The 6,000-nt window shown below is 38.9% G+C and overlaps 1 non-coding gene across 1 annotated transcript; it reads left to right on the forward strand.

The window, feature by feature from the left end:
- Positions 1-1,064: 1,064 nt before the first annotated feature.
- On the forward strand, positions 1,065-1,248 carry LOC150033979 (small nucleolar RNA U3). Its single transcript, XR_016532574.1, has one exon. It is a non-coding gene; the product is annotated as a small nucleolar RNA U3 (small nucleolar RNA).
- The last annotated feature ends 4,752 nt before the right edge of the window (positions 1,249-6,000 follow it).

A 6,000-nucleotide genomic window follows, 5' to 3' on the forward strand; every position in this document is an offset into this window, starting at 1 on the left:
CCTATTATCCAATGACACATATGAGATCACCGAATGTTTGGGAGTTCCTCTATTCAATTAAACGTATAGACGGAAAAGAAATTGCACGTGTCGAATGGATCAGAGAAGGAAGGGTTAATGCGGCCAGATGAAGAAGACTGGCGCCTGCTGAAAGAAAAGGGATGGTTGCGATAGAATAACTGCCTTGCAGCATTGCAAAGTTACCATTAGAGCGTTGCAACATTTTTCTTCAGCCAACCCAAAGATGAAGCAAATTCCATGGCGTTGCAATGCTGGGATGAATCGTTGCAACGCCATTCATCCCTGCCAAGGAGGCGTATGCGTGAATGGATCGATTCAACCAGTTCAAATCAAGGAGACCTGATTCAGCCAGTTTTTGTCACACACCCACCTAGATTACTCTCTTAATCTAGAAGGGAATGTGACAAGTTGGTATTAGAGAATAAGTTTTTCGAAAAAAAAAGAGAGAGTTTATGCATTAGTTCAGGTCCTTAACGTGAGTCCCTAACATATGTACTTTATAATTAGGTAAGGATGCCGAGAAGAACTGGCAGGCGGAACGAGCAGACGACAGACGGGGACCTTGACCTTACCGTTAGAAATCCTGAGGTTGGAAAGGATCCAGATTCAAGTAAAAGAAAACCAGTATTACAGGAAACAACTTCAGATAGTGAGTTGAATACCCCGCAGATGGGAGCAAATCCTCAGCTAGAGAAAAGAGTATTTGACAGGATTGCCCAGAGGTTGGCAGCAAGTTTAGGGTCCATACAGACAGACTCAGAGAAGAAGTATGGCATCGAGGGGCTCAAAGCCTTAGGTGCGACGACGTTCGAATGAGCCATGGATCCAGAAAATGTTGAGGTCTGGTTAGATTTGATTGAGAAATGCTCTAACGTGATGAGATGTCCTGATGACCTTAAGGACAGGTAGCAGTGATCCAATTGCAAAAATGAGCTGAGAAATGGTGGAAGATCGTAGACGCTAGAAGAAACCATATAGAGGTTATGACCTGGTCACCGTTCAGAAAAGCTTTTGAGGATAAGTATTATGACCTGGTTGGCGTTCAGATGGGGGGTTTGAATTTATGCTACTGTTAACATGGAGATAAGAACCAAAGTCTTGTAGATGAACTGTTGCCTTGTGACTAGAGCATGATTAACTGCGAACGAGCCTTGGTTTGGAGGCTGTAAATGATCGTTCTCAGCAGGCTCCAACCTACTGGGATGGTCGCAAGGTGGTCTAAGAGACTTCAAATATTTTTTTCCCTCCTTTGTAAGTATATCTTTTCTTGTTGGTGCTTCTGCTTTCTATGTTCCTTAGATGGGGGACGGGGTGGGGGTTGAATTTATGCTACTATTATATGGTTTATGTGAATAGATTATAAAGATGAGAAGTTTTACTTGGATAGTGGGTAGTTGGTTTATGTTCGTAAGGTGTCTAATGAAATGTCTCCAAAATCAGAAGCTAATTCGTCAAGTGTTTTTGTTCTAGTTTTATGTTTTCCTTGAATAGGGTGAATCTATGCTACTGTTGTATGGTGTTCTGTGAACAGATTTGAAAGATGTGGGGTTTTACTAAGATGGTATTGGTGGGTATTTGGTTTATGCTTGTAAATTGTTTAATCAAACATCCTTAAAGTCAGAAACTAGTTTTTAAAGCTGTTTCTGTTCTAATTTTCTATGGTTCGTTGAATGATGTGTGAAGATATTAGAAAGATGGGGGGTTTTACTTAAATGGTGGATATTTGGTTTATGCTCATAAGTTGTCTGATGGATGTCTACAAACCAAAGACTAATTCTTAAGGAGTTTCTTTTCTTCCGTTTTCATGTAAAATCACTGGAAGTTAAGCTCATGTACGATAAGATCATAATATCTTTTTTCCCAATGGAATTGATTACGTTTTTTGTTGGCCATTTAACTCAAAGGTTGATAGTTTTACTATTTTAGCTAGGGGATGTTAGAAAAAAAAACGTGGAGGACAAATATGAAAAATGAGAGATATATTTTTCATTCAACTAAGCATGTCTTTATATAGACTTACAAACATAACCATAGGAATGCCAATGGTTTAAAGTTATAAATGTCATCAAATGCTCATAACTCCCATAACTCCTATAACTTAAAAATCACTATTGGTTACAAAAAACTAAAAGTCACAAAACCCAAAAGTCACACTAAGTGCCACAAATAAAGTTTAATAATGACAAAATTTTCAACACCCTCCCTTAAACTTGATTTGTTACACCAAGTAAACTCCTCATTTTGATAAAAGTCTCCAACTTGAGGGGCTTTGTGAAAATGTCTGCCGCTTGGTCTTGTGACTTGATATATTTGAGTTCCACTTCTTTCTTCGTAATGCAATCCTAAATGTAGTGAAATCGGGTATCATTGTGCTTGCTCTTCCATTTGAAATCTCCATTGTTGTCAACAAAAATCTCCATTGGAGTTCCATTTGAAACTTCAACTCCTTCACTAAGTTTCTTAGCCAAATTGAATGACATACACATGAAGTTGCTGCGACGTACTCTACCTCGCATGTTGATAATGTGATTATGGGTTGCTTTTTTGACATCCATGTGAACGTCATTTCACCAATAAAAAATACAAACCCCGTAGTGTTCTTTCGATCATTCAAATTACTGCTCCAATCACTATTACAATAACCAACAATATCAAAATTGCTAGAAGAGACATAGGAAAGACCATACCCAATCGTCCCTTTCATGTAGCGAAGTATTCTTTTTGCCATTTTGCAATGTGTTACTGTCGGTTCCTCCATAAATCGAAAACAATTCTAACTGAATAAAGAATATCCGGTCTTGTACATGTCAAGTATCTCAAACTTCCAATCAAGCTTTTGAAATATGTAGAATTTACCTTCTCTCCTCCATCTTGCTTGGTGATTTTGACTCCACATTCCATCGGTGTTCCAACTAGATTAGCATCATTCATATTGAACTTTTTGAGCACTTCTTTAGCATAGCCGTCTTGGGATATGAAAATCCCATCTTCACCTTGTTTGACCTTGATCCCAAGATAGTAACTCATGAGACCAATGTCCGTCATTTCAAACACTTTTACCATCTCTCTTTTGAACTCATCAAACATGCTAGGATTGTTTCTGGTAAATACTAAATCATCAACATATAAACAAATGATTAGTATGCTTTCACCTTGCATTTTGATGTAGAGGGCATGCTCATAAGGACACTTCATATACTTCTTCTCTTGAAAGTACTTGTCAATCTTCGAATTCCGTGCTCTTGGTGCTTGCTCTTGACACTTCATACTCTGTTTGAGATGAGTAACACTCATTCGCATAATGTCCATATTTGTTACAATTATAACATTTTACTTGAGATTTATCTCTCCCGGACCTTTCACCACATCTTCCATGACCTCGACCTTCTCTTCCTCTTGAGGATTCAGATGAGTTTTAAGAAACATCAGTGTTGGCTTCACCTCTTCCACCATGGCCTCTACTGTCACACCCCGCTCTAGATTACCCTCTTAACCTGGATGGAATGGTGACTGCACAGTTACCAACCCTTTTGCTGACATTTACTGCCTATCTAACCTGTTAACTTTTGCTCAAACCCTGAATATGTACATTTCATCAATATACGAACAAATAAACTCAGAACTTAACACATTTACATTACAGGGTTTCACAACATTGTTCATACATGAATATTACAACTTAGTGAGCCCCATCTAGAATACTAGTCACTAGACAGACACATGTGTACTAACTAATACAGGTCTTCAATTAAGCTTCCTTCAACATGTTTCTTTGAGTGGTAAAGCAGCAACAGAAAAGTCTTTTAGGAACTAACCGCTACCTGAAAGGAAAACATTTGAAAACATGAGCTAGAAGCCCAGTGAGTGACTAACATTTAAATTGTAATTTTCATACATAAATTTGATATTAAAACTAAAAGCATTAATTGAAAACATAAACTTGGCGACTATTATTCATGTCATCATCAACATCAAATAGCCTTTTTCTTACTTTGCTAGACTATGTCTTAGTCTTTAGTCTAGAGTGGTTTTTTTGCTCACTTCTTATCATTCTTTACTGCATTACTACTTAACTGGGAAGGAATCCTTTTGTTCACTTCCTAAAAACATAATTTGCATCCTTAGTTGAAAGAGAACCTTTACTTAATTCCTCAACACTAACAATAACAACTTTTGGAGTAATCTCGACACTAACAATAACAACTTTTCTTTTATTCATGTGATTCTAGTTTAAGTACCGTCATACCTTAGGTACTACTGCTCAGATACCTTCTCCGTGTACTTCAGTATCGAGCTGCTCGGATACCTTCTCTGTGTACTTCAGTATCAAGCTATTCAAATTCTAAGACAAAGCTTCAGTACCTTCTTCGTGTACTTCAGTATTGAGCTGCTCGGATACCTTCTCCGTGTACTTCAGTATCGAGCTATTCAAATTCTAAGACAAAGCTTCAATATCTTCTCTGTGTACTTTAGTACTGAGCTACTCGGATACCTTCTCCGTGTACTTCAGTATCGAGCTATTCAAATTCTAAGACTGAGCTTTAGTACCTTCTTCATGTACTTCAGTATTGAGCTACTCACACTGAACTTGCTTATTCTTATCTCTTAATGACTTAGTTGCCCAAAAACTTTCTACACTAATGCATCCACATGGTCATTGAAAAACATAGCATAAATATAACATTAATGTGAGATGCGTTGCTTGGTAACTATTTGAGAATAAATAAATAACTTTCAGTAAACATGCATTGTTAAACATTCATGAACATTAGCAATTTACTTAAAACATTTAAAGCATTTAGAGTTACTCACAGTCTTTGGCAATCCTCTCCATGTATATGCTCACTGTGCGTTGAACACTTATCCAAATTCTTAGGCCATAACTTGACTAGGCAGTAACTTCATTACCATGCGTCCATGCTTTGCGTTAGGTGTTCAAGCCTCCTATGCGACCAAGCTTTCAGCTCACGCATATTGCCCATCGCATAGCAACCTTTGCGCCCGTCGTTTAGCTCATGGACCCATCTTGTGACACATCAACGCATGCTTCATGCGTTCGTCTGGTTGTGCCCATCGTTTAGCTCATGCGCCCATCTTGTGGCACATCAATGCATGCCCCATGCGTTCGTTTGGTTGCGCCCATAAACTCCAAGGCACCCTTGCGCCTAATACCTTGTACGCCTGTCTGCAGGATCCAATGCCCACATAGCACTTGTGCTTATGGCTTCAATATATGTTGCATGGTCTAATGCTTCTCAGCACGTCCTTGCGCCAATTCAACCTCCAATGCTGCTTGCTTATTCAACCCAAACAGCTGCCTGCTTTCTCAAGATTTCGAATTTTACAATTTTAATAACTAATTTTTCAGGCCTTTTCTCAAGAAATTTCCTTCTACAAACATTCTCTAAAATGTCTTAGCAAGCTTAACGTAAAATTTCAACTTAGAATTCCTCGTGGTTGAGCCGAAATTCTCAGATCATCAAGACTGGCCTAACTTACTCGAGAATTCGACCTCTAGCCAGATTCTTCATACTCCAGCTCGATTCTGCTAGAATCTCCCTCCGGCATTTCAACCTCAACAACTAGACATACTCAGGGTTTGAATGCTCTGAAATAACTTCATTTGCACGAGCGAACTTCTCCAAACCTCTGTTTGAAGTCGAGCTTCCCTTTTAAACTAACAGCTGTATGTTCTTCTTTTAACATCAAGCTGCCACCTCATCATTAAAGGATAATATCAAACCTGAGTATGACAGCTAGCTTAGCTGATCAATCACCAAGATGATCTTTCCCTCTTGGTTATCGACGCAAGGGTCGGCTCCCAAGCCAATGCTTGCAACCACATGGCAGCATACCTCCTTCTCAACACATCGCCCAATCTGGCTAACGCATAGCTCACTTAGAGGCTATTGCGTCCCTACTTTGGTCGCATACTTCTAAGCCAATGCATGTCCTAGCCCACGAATAGCTGTCTTATCA

This window comes from Benincasa hispida, chromosome 9 (genome assembly GCF_027475165.1).
Source record: "Benincasa hispida cultivar pf3 chromosome 9, pf3_genome.v1.1, whole genome shotgun sequence".
Lineage (NCBI taxonomy): Eukaryota > Viridiplantae > Streptophyta > Magnoliopsida > Cucurbitales > Cucurbitaceae > Benincasa > Benincasa hispida.